Below are 10,000 nucleotides of genomic sequence, written 5' to 3'. Positions count from 1 at the left end.
CAACATCTCCTCAACCTTCGCCACCTACCGGATCAGTCTTCTCCCCTTTGTCAACATCTCCTCATCTCCCTCTGTGTACTCGAGGATGTTGCGCCGACAGATATCACAGTCGGTCAGTTAATCTGTTTGTCGTTCGTGAGAGAGACGACAACGCGCCGTCCTCTCTCTCTCTCTCCCTGATGCTTTCCCCGTTTTTATCAATCGCCGCTTTCTTTTTTCTTGATCAGCGTCCCCTTTCCGTCTCTTTTAGCGTCGTGGTTTTAGCTTTCTTTTATCATCGGCACTTGGTTTTTTATTTTCATTTTATTTATCATCGTGGTTTTTTTTATCTTTATCGCCGTTGCTTTCTTTCACTTAATCATCGTCGCTTTCTTTTTCTTTATCATCGTCCCCTTTCCGTCTCTTTTAGCGTCGTGGTTTTAGCTTTCTTTTATCATCGGCATTGGTTTTTTTTTTTTTTTTATCATCGTGGTTTTTTTATCTTTATCGCGTTTGCTTTCTTTCTTAATCTCGCGTTTCTTTTTTCTTTATCATCGTCGCTTTCTTTTGCTTTATCATCGTAGCTTTATTTTGCTTTATCATCGTCGCTTTCTTTTGCTTTATTATCGTAGCTTTCTTTTGCTTTATCATCGTCATTTTCTTTTACTTTGCCATGTTGCTTTCTTTTTCTTTCATCATCGTCACTTTCTTTTACTTTATTATCGTAGCTTTCTTTTGCTTATCATCATAATTTTCTTTTACTTTGTCATGTTGCTTTCTTTTTCTTTATCATAATGGCTTTGTTTGACCTTACTGCCGTTGCTTTCTTTTTCGTTACCATCATTGCTTTCTTTTTTTTCCATCACTGCTTCCTTTCTCTTTATCTGCATCACTTTATCTTTCTTATCCATCACTGCATCTTTTCTCTTTACCTTCGCCGCTTTCTTTTTCTTTAACATCACTGCGTCCTTTCTCTTTATCTTCATTGCTTTCATTTTCTTGATTCTCTTGCTTTCTTGGTTTTCGTTATTTTCTGAATCTTCTTACATTCTATCGTTTTCTTCTTATCTTGTTGTGTTTATATGTCCATACTCAGAGACACGCACGAATATATGTATGTATATATATATTATATATATATATATATATATATATATATTCTTATATATATATATATGTCTATATATATATATAGACATATATATATATATATAATATATTAATATATATATATATATAGATAATATTATATATATATATATATATATATATATATATATATCAATTAAAAAAAATCAAAAACCCAAAATATGAAAGGAAAATTCGTCAAGAATCGATATAAGATTAATAACCCTTATCAACAAAGAGCGAGAGAGAGAGAGAGAGAGAGAGAGAGAGAGAGAGAGAGAGAATACACTTGCGGTTGTGAATGGAGCGAAAGGACCTTTAGGATTCCGCTCGTTCGTAGGATCCATCCTTTCTTCCCTTTCATGAGATCCTCCGTCTCTCCTTCCTTTCGCAAATGGCATTAGTGGACAAATATATTCCTGATGCGGAGCAGAGAGAGAGGAGGACAACGAGAGAGAGAGAGAGAGAGAGAGAGAGAGAGAGAGAGAGAGAGAGAGAGAGAGAGAGAGAAACTTGCCAAATAATATTACTATGTAATTTTATACAATCAAGGTCTTCTAAAAATCATCGTTCCCACTTCTTGACGAATTGCAGTGTCTGCAATATCATTGATATTTGATGTATTCATTCTAGTTCAGCCAATTTAAGTCTGAGTTTATTAAACTTTTACCCATATTCAAGGTTTTGTAGACAAATGAATACATTATCAACACAGGGTGTCTCATCAGCAGAAAATAGTAGTGTTCTCCACAGGTACCGTGATATTTGTCGAGAAAATCAAAGTATATAAGCGTCTATTAGAAACATAAATACAGAAATAAGAAGCAAGGTGTAAAAAAGGGTGAACTTTCCACAGTTAAACAATAAAATGCAAACAAGAGAAAAGTGTATTCTTTCGAAGAAAGGTAACGCATTTGTTAATGAAGATAAAAGTAAGACAAACAAACTTCAACACACCAACAATTTCAAATAATGACAGACAAATTAGAAAATCTTTCATTAAGTACTAAACGCAGAGAACTTGATAAGGACAATTTATCTGAACAAACACATTAGTCAGACATACTGTTCAAAACTCCCCTATGCATATTGGCAGAGACGACTATGTGGTTCACCTACAATGCAAGGGAACTAAATAAACAGTCTCTTACGCAAATGAATTTCGACTAACGGAAATTCTATTGAGGTTTAGAAACTCACTGAAAACGTATCAATAAATAGGCATAAGTATGAGATACTGATAGCAGCCAAGGAAATATATAGAAAATAAAAAGCAGAAAAATAAACATAGAACTTTCAGTTTCAATAAACCCAAAAACAGGTAATAGTCATGCGTAAGATGAGAAACACAACTTAATAATGATGATACACACACATGTATATATATATATATATATATCTATATCTATATATATGTGTGTGTGTGTGTGTGTGTGTTGTGTGTGTGTATGCGTGTGTATGAACAAAACGTTTTGACTCCCTTAGAAATCACCCAATGATAAAAATGCATATGCCAAGAGGCCTTAGCGAAAACATTCAGGGTATGCAAGAGACACGCTGGCAACAACGAGAGACATGAAAGAAAGGGATCCTGTCTCTTATTTTCCTTCTCATATATGAGATCTTGTCATACTAACAGGCATCGTGGCTGAGAGCTTCCTAGTGGCTTGTATCAAACAAAGGAGAATCGTAAAAATAAAACCAAATACTTTCTTTTTTCTTCCTTTTTTTTCTTTTTTTACTGGACGTCAGGCACAGCATTCTGGGGGGGGGGGGGGGGAGACTTTAATGGTCTTATCCTTATAAGACACTTTCAGCAGGTAGGAAAGATACGAGCTCTCTCTCTCTCTCTCTCTCTCTCTCTCTCTCTCTCTCTCTCTCTCTCTCTCTCTCTCTCTATCTGTGAGTGTCTGTGTGTGTGTTAATAATGAGACTTTAATCGTATGTGGATCTCTCTTCCTTGTTTTTTGGATATCATGATCTGAGGCTCTCTCTCTCTCTCTCTCTCTCTCTCTCCTCTCTCTCTCTCTCTCTCCTCATCTCTCTCTCTCTCACTCATCTGGAATGTGGATTCTCCCCTCGTCCTTAGTCCCTCTGGGTGTGCTGATCTCTCTCCTCTCTCTCTCTCTCGTCTCTCTCTCAAGTCCGTCTCTCTCCCTCTCTCTCTCTCTCTCCGTTATCCATTCACTTTTCAGAATTCCACCTGTCCGTGCGTCCGTCATTCACCCTGTCACATTTCCCATCCCGTTGATGGTATGGTTTCTTCTCTCACGAGTGGGTATTCAAGAAGAAGGATATTATTTCTGTCGAAATGACAGAAAAGATTTCTTTTCACTGTGATGAAAGATGTGCTAAGACTGAAAGTGTTAAGGTGTCGCACTGTGACGTAACACTCAAGGAATATTCCTCCAGGGACCATGGAGATATGGTAAACACATTATTATTATTATTATTATTATTATTATTATTATTATTATTATTATTATTATTATTATTATTATTATTATTTTATTATTATTATTATTATTATTATTATTATCCAAACAAAAACTTCTTTCAGTATTCTTCTGAAGATTGAAAAAGAAACCCACAAAATTATTGTGTATTACGTGTTTACTTATAAGTATTTACATTTTATTTTACTCAACATTTCAAATGCTTTAACGGCCCTATATGTGGCCCTTTTTCAAGAGTGTGTAGGTTGTCAGCCTGGGTTAAAAAAAAAAAAAATGTAAATACTTATAAGTAAGCACGTTATACACAGTAATTTTGTGGGGTTCTTGTCAATTATTATTATTATTATTATTTTTGGTCTATCACAGTCCTCCTATTATTATTATTATTATTTATTTATTTATTTATTTTTGCCCTACACAGTCCTCTAATTCGACTGGGTGGTATTTATAGTGTGTTGGGTTCCGGGTTGCATCCTGCTCCTTTAGGAGTCCATCACTTTTCTTACTATGTGCGCCGTTTCTAGGATCGCACTCTTTCTGCATGAGTCCTGGAGCTACTTAAGCCTCTAGTTTTTCCAGATTCCTTTTCAGGGATCTTGGGATCGTGCCTAGTGTTCCTATGATTATGGGTACAATTTCACTGGCTATCCCATATCTTATTCTTATTTTGTCAGGTCTTGATACTTATCCATTTTTCCCTCTCTTTCTCTTCAACTCTGGTTGTCCCATGGTATTGCGAACATCAATGAGTGATACTTTCTTCTGATTTCTTGTCAATCAACGTCAACGTTCTGGTCTATTTGCACGTATCACCCTATCTTTTTTGTGATACCATAGTCCCAGAGGATCTTTTGCCTGATCGTTTTCTATCACTCCTTCAGGTTGGTGCTCGTACCACTTTATTACTGCAAGATAGCTGATGTTTCTTGCACAGGCTCCAGTTGAGGGAGCCTGTGCAAGTGCCGGACATCGCTGCTATGCGGTTTATGGTTTCATTTTTCGTATTGCACTTCCTACATATGGGAGAGATGTTATTTCCATCTATCGTTTCTTGGACATATCTGGTTCTTAGGGCCTGGTCTTGTGCCGCTGTTATCATTCCTTCAGTTTCCTTCTTGAGCTTTCCCCTCATTAGCCATTGCCACGTGTCAATCGCTGGCTAGTTCTTTAGTCTGTCTCATGTATTGTCCGTGCATTGGTTTGTTGATGCCATTCCTCTGTTCTGCTTGTCTTTCTCCTTTGTCTCTGTATATTTCTGGGTCTTTATCACTTTTATATTCCTTCTTCCCATGCACTCTTGAGCCACTCTGTTCTCGATGTTGACGCAGTCCTCTATGCTGGTTGACGTAGTCCCCTTCCTCCTTACCACCCCCTTTCTCGTGTTATGTATAGTCTGTCCGTATTTGCTCTTGGATGTAGTGCTTTGTGTATTGTCATATGTTTCTCGTTTTCTGGTCTATGCTGCACAGTTCGACCTTTCGTCCTATTCCACTATTCCTGCGCTGTATCTGACACTGGCACTGCCCATGTGATTATGGCTTTTATCATATTTCCGGCGTTGAGTTTTGACTTGAGTATCTGCATATATTCTTTCCTGATCGTGTCCTTCATCTCTGATGTTTTATCTCCCTCCTTCCATTATTCCCAAGTATTTGTATACTGTCTCATCCATGTGTGATTGTTGCTCCCATCTTGGTAGCTTTATCCCTTCAGTCCTTGTTACTTTGCCTTTTGTATGTTGACTAAGGCAACATTTTTTTTTCTATTCCAAACTCCATCCTGATGTCACAGATACAATCCGTACAGTCTGGATTAGGGTATCTATTTCCTTGATGCTCTTACCATACAGCTTGATGTCGTCCATGAACATCAGATGGTTAATTCTGTTGCTCTTTTATGAGTTGGTACCCAGCATCCAATCTTCTGCAGTAGTTTGTTACGGGAATCATAGCTACTACGAAGAGTAGTGGGGACATGAGTCGCCCTGGAAGATCGCTCTTGATATTAACCTCTGCTAGTCTTATTCCAGAGTTGTAAGTATTGTATTCCAGTTGCGCATTTGTATTTTTGAGGAAGCATGATGTTGATTTTCCTCTGTCCCCATATATTTGCAGGCATTCTATTAGCCATGTGTGTGGTACCATGTCGAAGGCTTTTTTATAGTCTATCCATGCCATGCTTAGGTTGGTTTTTCCTTCTCTACTGTTCATCATTATCATTTTGTCTATCAGGAACTGGTCTTTTGTGCCCCACACTTCCTTCTGCAGCCTTTCTGTTGGTAGGGGATGGTGTTTGTATCCGCTAGGTAGTTGTATAGTCTTTGGCTGATGATACCTGTTAGTAACTTCCACATTATTGGTAGGCAAGTGAAAGGCCTGTAGTTACTGGCTATATTTCCCTTACTCTTGTCTTTTTGCACTAAGGGATGCTCTTCCTGTGGTCATCCATTTGGGGTTCGCATGGTGATTTGTAATACAATGCTGGAGTTGTTCTGCTATTTTGAGCCAGTATCCCATGGACTTCATCGGGACCTGGGGCTTTCAGTTTGACATTTCTTTAGTGGTGTCTGACTGTGACTGGTCGTGGATGTCAGTGAATCTTTTTTTGTTTTATCCTCCTGTTTCTTCTTCCTTGACTTCCTGGAGCCATGTTGCATGTTTGTTGTGTGATACCGGATTGCTCCAGATGTTTTCCCAGAGTCTCTTACTTCAGGAATTCTTGGTGGTTGTCTTCCCCTCTTAGTTTATCTATAGGTCCTTTTCTGTTGGTTCCGAATAGTTTTTTTTGTTTCGTGGTATCCCTTATTCCTGTTCATGTACCGTTGGATCTTATGTGCTTTGGCCTTAAGCCTCTGCTTTACATCCGGTCTATTGTGTGTTAGTCCCCCCTCCTCCTGTACAATTTGTATTTCTCGTTCAGTTCCTCCCTTGTTTTCGTTGCTTCTTCAGCCTTTTTTCTGCCATCTCTTTCAGTTTACTCAAGTCAGATCTCATCACCATGATTTGCTTTTTCCAGCCGCCTTTTCCAAGGAGGTTGCTGTTTTGGTTTCTGTTGGGTTGCTTGTGCTGGTGTGTTGGTGTTCGTATCCCCATCAGTTCTGCTACTAATCTTGCTCCTGCATATGTGAAGTTATTTGTTCTGTGATATTGGTGGTGTGTATTAGTCTCATTATTTTCATTGACCTTCACTTGTTTTCTCCCTTAATTTCTTTGGTGTTGTAGGCCCTTTCATGGAGGGGATCTTTGTTCTCTGTATCTGGCTTCATCATTGTCTGATCTTTTCTACCCCATTCCGTCTTTGTTACTTTCGTGTGTTCTTCGTATGCGTTGTTTGATCTTCATCATCCCTGTCGTCTTCTGTTGGCAACGTCTCTCAGTTCGTCTACTTGTAATTCGTTGCCGTGTGTCATTTCCCTTTCCAATTCTTCTCTTTCTGTTGGAGAGAGCCAGTTCTTTTTCTTTATGTTTCCTTATTTGGTCTGCCAGCCTCTGCTCTGTTTGGGGGGTGTTATCCTCTCATTCCAAGATGTTGACCAACCTTCTTCTCTATCGTCTCTCCGTCGGGTTGCTTCTGATGAAGCATCTCCATATTTCCTTAGTTTCTTCTCTTGTCCATTTCTTCCTCTGGTTTTTTGCTTCTGTAGCTCCAGTCTTTGGTTGCTGGTTACTGTCGTTGTGGTGGTCAGATTGCTGGATGACGACCTCCAAGTACCTGACCGTCTTCCCATTCAATTGGGTGAATCACCTGGCCCCGGACGAAGCTCCTCTGTTGCCAGAGGTTCCATTTACGTCGTTGTCGTTTAATCCTTCATTTCTTTCCATCATGCTGAGTTTTGCTATTTAAACCATAGCTGGACCTACCCCATCAGGAATAGGTATCATTTACAGCTGAGAAGACTGAGGAAATTGTGGTAAAGATCCTTTCCCAAGGAATCAACGCCTGGGAGAGAGCGTCACCCATCCAACGACTGACCAGCTCCAATGTTGCTTAACCAGTCAATTGACGGCCTAACCCACTCTGCCACGGCCACATATTATTATTTTATTATTATTATTATTATTATTATTATTATTATTATTATTATTATTATTATCATTATTATTATTATTATTAATTATTATTATTATTATTATTAGTTATTATTATTATTATTATTATTTCATCGTTAAGAAAAATATCCAACAACTATCTATTTAAAAATACATTTCTATGTAAAAATAGAACAAAGACTTTCGAACACCTGAACGGTATTCCTCATCAGTGTAACGTTAAAATGTAACGTTTTAACGTTACACTGATGAGGAACACCGTTCAGGTGTTCGAAAGTCTTTATTCTATTTTTAAATAGAAATAATTTTCTAATATATAATTGTGGATATTTTTCAAGAATTTGTTTTCACGAGACTATGGATTTCTTAACAATTATTATTATTCATTATTAATTATTATTATTATTATTATTATTATTATTATTATATTATTATTATTATATTATTTATTATTATTTTATTATTTTATTTATTGGTATATCACAGTCATCGTATTCGACTGGGGTATAGGTGTTTGGGGTTCCGGGTTGTATCCTGCGTCCTTAGGAGTTCATCACTTTCTTACTACGTGCGCTGTTTCTAGGAACACACTTTTCTGCACGGGTCCTGGAGCTACTTCAGCATCTAGTTTTTCCAGGTTCCTTTTCAGGATCTAGTGTTCCTATGATTATGGGTGCAATATCTACTGGAATTTCCCATATCCTTCTTATTTCTATTTTCTAGTCTCGATACCTATTATTATTATTATTATTATTATTATTATTATTATTATTATTATTATTATTATTATTATTATTATTATTATTATTATTAGGTGTAAACAGAGAGCTTTCGGGAATCTGTTCGATTTCCCTTTTCCATTCCAGAAAGCTCTCTGCTTAGATTTATTTTTAAATGTATTTGTACAAATACATAACTGTGGACTTGCTCCTCTATTTCAAAAATGTAATTATTATGAGTATTTTTAAAAATTATCATTATTATTATTCATTCCTCCCGATTTCTTTTAATTTCACTATATTAAAAACAAGGGTGTTTACATTCTAGTGATTACCGGGATCGCTACTTCAGCGATAATAATTTTGCGCAGAGTTTTCTCTACCTTTTTAATCATTACTTCTTCAGGATTACTATATTCTCCCAGTAAGTCACCGATGTTCGTTATCCTTTGGAGGAGAAAAGTTGCAAACTAGGGTAGTTTTGTTATAGAAAGAATTCACTGAATACTCAGAGTAACTCAAATAGTAAATGAAATGTGGCGTTGATTTACCGTAGGTTCTTCTCACGTGGCGTAAAGTGTTGTTGCTACTGTTTTGTTTAGCAACTTTTCAATCAGGCTCTACTGTACATCTCCGTGCTGAAAGACGAGAGTAGAATTGACCGTAAAGAGGTCTGCTCTTTATATACGATATTGTCAGCTGGGTGCCGATTATTGTTATTATTATTATTATTTTTTTTTTGCTCTATCACAGTCCTACAATTCGACTGGGTGGTATTTATGGTGTGGGGTTCCGGGTTGCATCCTGCCTCCTTAGGAGTCCATCACTCTTCTTACTATGTGCGCCGTTTCTAGGATCACACTCTTCTGCATGAGTCCTGGAGCTACTTCAGCCTCTAGTTTTTCTAGATTCCTTTTCAGGGATCTTGGGATCGTGCCTAGTGCTCCTATGATTATGGGTACGATTTCCACTGGCATATCCCATATCCTTCTTATTTCTATTTTCAGATCTTGATACTTATCCAATTTTTCCCTCTCTTTCTCTTCAACTCTTGTGTCCCATGGTATTGCGAGATCAATGAGTGATACTTTCGTCTTGATTTTGTCAATCAACGTCACGTCTGGTCTATTGCCACGCATCACCCTATCTGTTCTGATACCATAGTCCCCAGAGGATCTTTGCCTGATCGTTTTCTATCACTCCTTCAGGTTGGTGCTCGTACCACTTATTACTGCAAGGTAGATGATGTTTTTCTTGCACAGGCTCCAGTGGAGGGCTTTTGCTACTGAATCATGCCTCTTTTTGTACTGGTTCTGTGCAAGTGCCGGACATTCGCTTGTATGTGGTTTATGGTTTCATTTTTCGTATTGCACTTCCTACATATGGGAGAGATGTTATTGCCGTCTATCGTTCTTGAACATATCTGGTTCTTAGGGCCTGATCTTGCGCCGCTCCTGCTATCATTCCTTCAGTTTCCTTCTTTAGCTCTCTCTCATTAGTCATTGCCACGTGTCATCGCTGGGCTAGTTCTTTAGTCTGTCTCATGTATTGTCCGTGCATTGTTTGTTGTGCCAGTCCTCTGTTCTGTTTGTCATTCCTCCCTGTCTTGTTTATTTTATTTCTGGGTCTTCGTCTACTTTTATTAGTTCTTCTTCCTATGCACTCTTAG

At 37.8% G+C, this 10,000-nt stretch overlaps 1 protein-coding gene across 1 annotated transcript in view; it reads right to left on the bottom strand.

Annotated features, from left to right (window-relative positions):
- LOC135201592 (SCY1-like protein 2) overlaps window positions 1–10,000 on the bottom strand; it is a 598,006-nt gene that overhangs the window by 185,782 nt on the left and 402,224 nt on the right. The window lies entirely within an intron of this gene.

The sequence above is a fragment of the Macrobrachium nipponense genome, chromosome 23, assembly GCF_015104395.2.
Source record: "Macrobrachium nipponense isolate FS-2020 chromosome 23, ASM1510439v2, whole genome shotgun sequence".
NCBI lineage: Eukaryota > Metazoa > Arthropoda > Malacostraca > Decapoda > Palaemonidae > Macrobrachium > Macrobrachium nipponense.
Note: the sequence above shows the minus strand (reverse complement) of the source record. Positions and strands in the feature narration are given on the sequence as shown.